The sequence below is a fragment of the Leptidea sinapis genome, chromosome 27 (genome assembly GCF_905404315.1).
Source record: "Leptidea sinapis chromosome 27, ilLepSina1.1, whole genome shotgun sequence".
In the NCBI taxonomy this organism is placed as follows: Eukaryota; Metazoa; Arthropoda; class Insecta; order Lepidoptera; family Pieridae; genus Leptidea; species Leptidea sinapis.
Genome location: NC_066291.1, coordinates 9,330,071 through 9,339,249, shown reverse-complemented (window position 1 = coordinate 9,339,249; position 9,179 = coordinate 9,330,071).

Below are 9,179 nucleotides of genomic sequence, written 5' to 3'. Positions count from 1 at the left end.
CTCCTAAGTATTTGTAATCCTTCACCCACGGTATGGGTGTTTCATACAGTTTAATAACGTCGGTCGGTTGTTTTTTAGCGCGGATGCTATTCGCGTTACCGAAGAGTACCGCTGCACTCTTGGTGTTTTTCGTGTTTTACAATTTTCAAATAGCCCCTTGATAACCAAATTAAATACTCTCACGGATATCATTGAATCATGAAGTTATAAATCGAATCACTACCCGATACATCGATCTCCATAGCTTGATTTCTTTAAATATAAATATATATATATATATATATATATGTAAAGCCTTATCTACCATTCCGACTGTTCATTATATTGCAAATATTGAAAAATATAATGCCAATAATTATTTTAATTCTAATGTTAAAGAAAACTGGCCAGGATGGCATCATATTTATACCGATGCGTCAAAACACAAGTCAGAAGATTTTGTAGGAGTAGGAGTTTATCATGCCCAATATAATATCCAAAGTCCAAAAAATCTAACACGTCAGTTTTTACTGCTGAATGTCTTGGCATCGCTAAAGCATTACAATATGTTTTACTTTGTAAACTTAATAATAGTTTGATTTTATGTGTAACTAAAGATAAAATTCGAGGTATCCGCTTTACGAGCCCTGAAGATGCGTTGAAAGCGTAGGAAAATGCCATAGAAGAGATACCTAAGAAAGAATGGGCCCACTGCTTTTCTCAGTGATTCCATCGAATGCGACGATGTGTAGAGAGGATCGGAGATTACTTCGAAAAACAATAAAAGTATTGGCAACTTTCCAAATTAAGCCGTTTTTCATTTTCTAAACATTTTCAGGGTAACCTAGGTATATAGATAGGTCAAGTGAAGCATTATTATCTTTTAAAAAAATACAAATATGCCTTATTGTGCCATATTGGACTGTAGAAAACATAGCCACAATAAAAATATGTACAACGAAGAGATTTCCTACCATCGGTAATCATAATTTTCCGATTTAAAAACAATTAAGTAATATTTTTTATGTGTTGTGCATAACATACAATTTAAAATGAATCATAATATTACGACGTATAATTCATTTACCTTTACGTTTAGTCGATGTAACTTATGTTAGAATAATCAATGTTAACTATAAAAACATCTTGCTACTCAACAAGTGCATGCATGTACAATGTACATATCGAAATAAATTTTATCTTTATAAATTGTGTTCAAGTATTGCTCTTTTCCATGCATCATACGATGAGAGTGTAAGTAAGCAAAATGTTATAATATGGTTGTGGTAATTGTGTACAAGAGAGACTACGATACATTCAAATTAATAGATTTAATTTTCTCTTAGGTACAGCTAAGCGTTAATGTTTATATTTATATAGACAAACAATTTTTTTAATTAAATTTTGATATTTGGCATATTATATTGATGTTCCACCGATAAGTTTGAACATGAATGTACATCATCATCATATAAAATATCATATATCATAAGACTTACAAGATTATTAATACTTCATCAGTACTTATAGCTTCTCTTTTTATTAATCATTCGTTACTACTTGTTTTGGAAATTTTCTTTCCGCACGCGCATTACGTATGGAAGCAGTACGGTTTATAAAATCTCATGTCTTACTGGCCCCTGGGTTTATGCAGAATAACGATGAATACTTATAAAAAATAACTGTTTTATGCGTGTATTGCTTCCCAGGTAAATATAATATTGGTATTTTAACTTTCCAAGACTATTCGTGGATGCTGTGTTGATTTTATTTGAATTGAGCTAAATATTGACCATTCTTTTAAATAATACGTGAGAAAAATAATTGGCCTATTTTTATTTTAGCTTACGACGTATTTTATCGCTAATATACTTTATCAATCCTGATTCCATCATTTCTAGTTTTCACAAACTTATCGATATGTTTAATTAATTTTCGTACAACACTAGGTATTGTGATAGAAGTGAAATCTTTAGTTACAGAGTTTCTTCAAGTTTTTATATGTTATTTTTCGCAATTTAAAATGTAATGTAAATAGATTTGTAATTATGTCTTTTCGTGATTGAGAATTTAGGCCGATCATAAAGCAGGAATTAAGTGTGTGTATTACATATTTAATAGATAAATGTGTGAGTTTGGCAACATCGGTTTCCATAGTAAAATGACTCGATGCTACTTCTACTAGCTTTTTCTGTTCTGTGGGTACATACGAGTTTGCACAGAATCATGACATGACGCAAGCGAAACACAATCATTAGCTTAGGTACTTAGTATATTGGGTACCATATCATGAATGGTAAATTCATAATAATAATAATAACCACATTAAAATATCGATCGGGTCGTTGAAGTAGGTTACGAACAAAGCTCGCGCGTGCGTCAAAGCTCGGCGCTTGCTCGTGAGTCTCTACATAGCCCCGTACTCACGTGTTCGATACCTACATGGGGATTGAGACAGGTCTGGTAACGCTCCGGTGATTCCTCTGGAGTTGCAGGCGAATGTGGGCGGTGGTGATCATTTAACATCTTATTGTAAGTGTATACCGCCCCACCACTGCATCATATGAACAATTCCAACATGGAATGGAGGAGGTACTATCAAAATTTAGCAAAACCAGCAAGTCAATTAGTGTGTGGAGATTTTAATATAAACTTGCTTGAACCTTCGGCCAATTGTACTAGCCTTAAAAAATTATTTCTAAGTTTTAATTTGTTCAATGTATTTTGGGAACCTACTAGAATCACTTCTGCAACAGCAACCTGTTTAGATAATATTTTTACAAATGTTACTATTACTAGTAAACTCATAATAATTAATAATCTTCAGTCCGACCATAGTGGGCAACTTATAAAAGTAAATACAATATTGGACAATGTCAGGCCAAAAAAGGTGACGATTATACCAGTTACGGGTAGCCGTCTTGAGGTGTAGAAATAATTTGGTAAATATGATACCATTTTTACACTGTGGTGAAACTGCTAATTTTCACTCTTAGTCTTCAATTCCTTCTGTGAGGAATTTGACAGGATTTTTACTCCAGTAACGGTGACAGTAAACAACAAACATTGTTTTAATGATTGGGCTACAATGGGTATCCAGAAGAGTCATAAAAGCTTATATGACCTTTTAATGAGAAACATTACAATAATAGTGAAGAATTTTAAATATATGTAAAAAAATACTCCAAGCTCTTTAAAGTGGTTTGTCATGAAGCGAAAACACGTTTCATTTCAGATAAAATTAAAAACAGTAATAATAAAGTAAAAGCGACTTGGCGTGTAATTAACAATGAAACTGGTAGATCGAATTGCCGTAACACCTATAGAGGTGTTAGAAACAGAGCTGTTTAAATATTAATAATCGCGTTATAAATTCGGAAATAGAAATTGCAAATGAATTTGATAAATACTTTTCCGAAACAACCGATTATCACGACCAAAGACCTTAACTCTTCACCAAAAGCAGCACATGAAAAGCAGCACAGCAAAGTTACAAATGCATTTTTGTAAATTAATGAACAAAAATCAGTTTGGTTTCACTAGGGGCCTATCAACAATTAATGCGGGTACTAGAGTCATTGAGCACATCTTTGACGCCTGGGAAGAGTCACAGGATGCATTGGGCATTTTTTGTGATTTGTCCAAAGCATTTGACTGCGTCCACCATGAAACTTTACTCCTAAAACTAAAGCATTATGGAGTGAAAAATAGAGCCCTAAATCTGTTAAAATCATATTTAAGCGAAAGAGTTCAGATAGTCGATGTAAATGGCAAACGGTCTTCGGGTAAACCTGTGGGAATAGGTGTTCCACAGGGTTCTATTCTCGGTCCTTTCTTGGTACTTATATATATTAACGATCTACCGTTTGTGGTAGATGATAGCCATGAGATTGTATTGTTTGCTGATGATACTTCACGTGAAGACTTCAAAGTGAAGCGACGTGCAGATATTTATGACGAGGTAAACAATGCACTCTCAAAGATAGTGCGTTGGTTTGAGACGAATAATCTGCACTTAAACAGTAAAAAAACTGTGTTTACGGTTCATTACACCAAACACAGCGGAGGTACAAACCAAAGTACTTATAAATGACCAGAGATTGGAACTTGTGGACACTACGGTCTTCTTGGGTATCACGTTAGATAAAAAGCTTCAGTGGGGTCACGCCCAGCCACTGTTTAGGCATTATCTATAAATAAATTTAAATGTTTTATAAAAAAAATGGCTCTGTCGTAAATCCTATTACTCCACTGCTGAATATCTAAATGATCGGACAGCCTGAGACTAGATTGTGATTATTTTATAGCGATAGAAATGATTGTACAATATTGTATATTTTGTTGTATTGAAAAGAGCGCAAAAAAAGATTGCTGGGAGAGTTTCTTGCGCCGCTTCTTCTCTCTCAGAGCGCCATTTGTTTCCAAAGCGGTAGTAGTATCTAGTATATTAGAAATGAAATGAAAAAGAATTCAAAAGGAATCAATTTTGAGAAAATAAATGCCTTTTATGCCTTTTAACATCAGGTGACCCGTAGGCACGCATTAGCATGCCGTCGTTGTTGCTTGGTCTAGTTGAAATGAAGAACTTTTATGAGTACAAAACATTTTTATTATACCATGTCAAGAATATGTCTGGCGTGATCGCTTACTAAGAATTATGATAGATTCTCATCCTTTTTTTAAAATGACGCTGTAGAATTGTCCTTCCGTGTTTCATCAGTTTTTACAATATAAGTAGGGAGTTTTTGTTCTTTGCAGCTTGGAAAGCCAATACTTTTGGCTGTTTACGTGTAATGGTCAACTAACACCTCGTAATAGGCTAGACCGTTTTGCATGAAACTGTGTGTGAACATTTCAATGGATTCCTGAATGTTTCGAAAACACAATTGTCAATTGTACGCGGAAGTGTGTGTGTTGTGGATTGCGTTTAAGTAGGCCTAGTTTTCTAGATCTACAATCCACCCCGAATAGACGCCACAATGGGCTTTCAGGACCAGTTTTTTATGTTTTTTCTTTTTCTGGTGATTTATGATTTATTAGGCAATATTGGCTCTTAAATTATATATCCAGTGTCCATAGACAAAGTTAACTTTATTACCAGAGTACCAGTACGCAAGGGCAATAACACAAAAAGCAAACCAATTATTACCTCCTTAATAGTTGATTATGCCAAAGAAGACTTCATTGCAGCCGGGCGTGTCTGAATATATCGGACACAGGATTCGAGGGCAAGGAGCACATCTTTATTAACTACCTTTTCTCAACAGGGAATACACAGCTCCTTTCACAGACCAAGGCACTGGCGAAGCAAAAAACAACAAGCATATAGTTTGGGTAGAGCCAGGCAAGATTTTGGTGTGCATAAATTGGAGCTTCTAAATAATAATCTATTTGATCGATACTGCGTTTGGTGGTAAGGGATATGAAGCAGAGGCGATTTCCTAGACGTGCGGAGTGGGACTCTAAGGTAAATTAAATTTAAAAATTGAGGGCTGTCGATAAATCCTTGAGCAATAATCATTAAAAAGCTGATTTCAGCGAGATTACGGCGTAGGTGCAAAGGAATTAGATGGAATTTGTTACATCGTTTCGGATAGTCAACTGCAGACAAATGAAATTTGTGCATCAGAGAACGGGTAAACTTTTTCTGTATGCCTTCGATTGCGTTTATATAATATATTATAACGAGGATTCCATGTTTCTGAGACATATTCAAGATGGCTTCTGACATAAGCACAGTAAAGAACTTTTACTAACTTCATTTTCTTAAATTCTTTAATTTTAGAGGCAAGAAATATGAAACCTAAAGCTTTGTAAGCCTTGCTTACTATCGATGTTACATGCTCCTCGAAAAGCTATTTGCTGTAATGGATAACACCAAGGTCCTTGGTACTATTGACTGTATGATTTAGTTAAATATTGTTAATAGTGTAGTCAAAATTAAGTGTGTTACGTTTAGGAGCATAAGTTATACAAAAACATTTCGTAATGTTTAAAATTAAATTATTTTTATCACAGTACTCACACAATATTTGTAAATCACCTTGGACTTGAGAGTTTTTTTTCGAGAGGAGGAAAATACATTTACGTATTGAAGAATGTCGGGCTCGGGTGTAAACACCCCCTGCCGACTAATAACCTCCTCTGTGCTGATAGCCCTAAAGGCTTTTACAGCGAAGCCGGAGGCCGAAAATGTAGCTCGCAGGCGCGGGTCATCTCGGTCCACGGAAGGAGGCTCGAACCTCGGACCGCCTGCTCACTAGGCTGGAAGGAGAGAAGATCACAATCGATCTAATATATCAGTTAGTGCAATGGACTCTAGGTTTGAAGAGACTTCGCACTCGCCGGTGAGTGCGGTGATATATGTATGTGTGTTTGTAAATATGTGTGAACGTATTTAAGTGTGTGACTATTTGTGTGTAGTGTTATTGTAGGTGTGTCATGTGAGTGGTGTTAAACGATTACAGGACGAGGACTATCTCGTCGGGCTTCTAACAAAGTGTGTGAATTGTATTATACGAGTAATATTAGGTTGTGGCCGCTGGAAATCCTCAAAGTGACGAGTGGTAGCGGTTTGTTGTACATGTCCGCGCCTACGTCTACGAGGGCTGTGTGGTTAGTTTGGTGTCGGTGTCGGTGATGGTGTAAGTGTCGCGTTCGCAATCGACTAGTTCGTGTCGAGGCCGCCTCTGTTTGTTCAGACTGTGGTCTAGTGGGGTGTAAGCACATGCCTCCCTCACCAAGATATTATGGTGCTCGGCCGCCTTATCAAAGTAGCGTCGCGATATCTCCTTGAAGTGCTGAGCGATGGTCGGCTCAAGATCGCGATGGAGATCTACGTTACGAACGAACCACGGCGCTCCGGTAGCTATTCTGAACCACTTGCAAACGCCACAAGTGGCTCGGTGGCGCGTGGGCAAACACGATGCTTTACAGTGCAGTACTGAGCCCTGAGGCACTCCCGACCTGATGGGTCGGGGCGAGGTTAGCGTGCCTTCTACTTGATAGCGGAAGCTTCGATCAGTAAGGTAGGCTCGTATGATGCGCACGAGCCTGTCTGGCATTCCCAGTTCATACAGCTTAAAGACTTAGCCGTTATGCCATACCTTGTCGAAAGCTTTCGCGACATAGAGAAATACGACTGCTGTAACTGTACGGTATTAGATTCGTTTGAGAATATACTCAGTGAGTCGGTGGGCTTGTTGGGGACACGAATGAGCAGTTCCGAAACCAAACTGATGGTCGGGTATCATGTTTTGCTCCGCGATATAATATTTGAGGCGCTCGAGAATCAGTCGTTCGTACAGTTTACCTAAAGAGTTAATTAAACTAATGGGTCAGTAACTACTGGGACAAGTCTTACGTTTACCAGGCTTGGGAATACCGATACCATTGTTCGGGGAACGCGCAATGTAATAGCAGTATATTAAAAACGGTTACTAATAAATTAATAAGTGTGGGAGGCAGGATTTTAAGAACCCTTTTATTTATAGAGCCAGGCCCCGGGGCCTTTTTGGGGTGAAGCTCCCTAATAATTGCTTTCACCTCTATGCTAGAGGTAGGTTGTATTGGGTCGCCTGATGGGCTAAGCGAGATGCGACGTTCAACTTCACAGTTCACTTCAATAACATGAGCTGGGTCCGTAGCTGCGTTCGGGGTGCACTGACACTAGAGACTGTCGGCAAGGCAACGCCAGCAGCAGTCCCGGTCTGTCCAAAGGAGGCATTACTGTAGGCGGTTCCTGTTTGAACGCGCGAGGCAGCTTCCAGAACGCCAATTGCGTCGACTTTAGGTCGCTGAGCAAGCGATCCCAACGATCGCCGCGGAGTTCCGCTATCCGTTCCTTTACCACTTGCTGTAGATAGCGGATGTGACGCCTATTCTCGAGTGTTGGATACCTATCGTATGCTCTAGTGGCTCTGCACTTCTCAGTGAGCAGATCCCTGACCTCTGCGGGCAGTATTAGTCGATGTGGTTGCATTGTAGGCACCTGCCTGGTACAGGCCTCCATCCTATTGTGGATGTGGGTTGTCACACAGGAGATAGCACTCTGGGCCACGTCAACCGAATCAATGACGTCAGGTATTGAGTCCAGTTGCACGGACGTTGTGGTCTCGAGTTCCCCCATCTAACATTTTGGCTATAAGAATAAGTGCTACATGAGCTGTTTTAGAGAATTTGGTAACCCTATGTTGCTATAAGGGTGCTAACGATAGGTGTTATAGCGTGCTGTAACTCTCTTATAAACCTGGTTTGGGCCCATGATCTTAGAACTTGTAATATAAAAGTTCTTAAGTGGTGATATTTGGGTGATAGAAAAGATTTATACCGGTGCTATTTTAGTAATAGTTACCACTTTAATGTTATGTGAGCTATTGACGGGTTACAACTGCAAGCTACAGTAGTATAATAGTTGTTAAAACCACTCTGGTAACTATTTTAGTAATATATAAGTATGTCATAGATCCAATAAATATCTTAGGAGTATATAGGTGATATTATAAGTAGCAGCGCATATCACCCAAAGCGCGAACGTTTTCGTAATGCATGCCTATATTTATAGTTTAACCCCCTTATTCATAATAGTCTGCTAACTTAAACATTGCTAATTCTCACTCTGTCTTCTTCTATTGACCTAAGTCAGAATGAAAAAAAAACACTCCTAAGCGGCTGTTTAAAGTTAGCGGACCATTATAAATAAGGGGGTAGTGTTTTCTACTATCCCCAATAGCGTTAAATTATTAGCTGTAACAATTATTAAATTGCGCGGTACACCAGTGATAAATGTATAATGTTTGGTGATCAAACATAAAACTGGTTTAACTGTTATTAAATCTTACTGCGGTAAAACTTTTCTGTAAAACTATATATCAGTTTTCATTTCAATTTTAATGCGCCCATGAAATAAACTACATTTACTGATATTCTACAGAAAAAAATAGTGTCACAATGATTTTTTTCGTTTTAATTGTCGAAAATATATGTTTCTGATAGTATTTACAGGTATTATAAAACAAAGCAATAATATTTTTCGGGAAGCAATAATCCCAATATCTTTAGGGTTCCGTTGTTATTAGAAAAAAAAAACTTTTGATAAGTTCGCGGTTAATTTGTTTTAATGCGATAGCCTGGCGGTATTGTGTGTGTATGTTGTATATAAGTGATTTTAATTCTGTAACCCAACTTAAAGAGATAGTTAA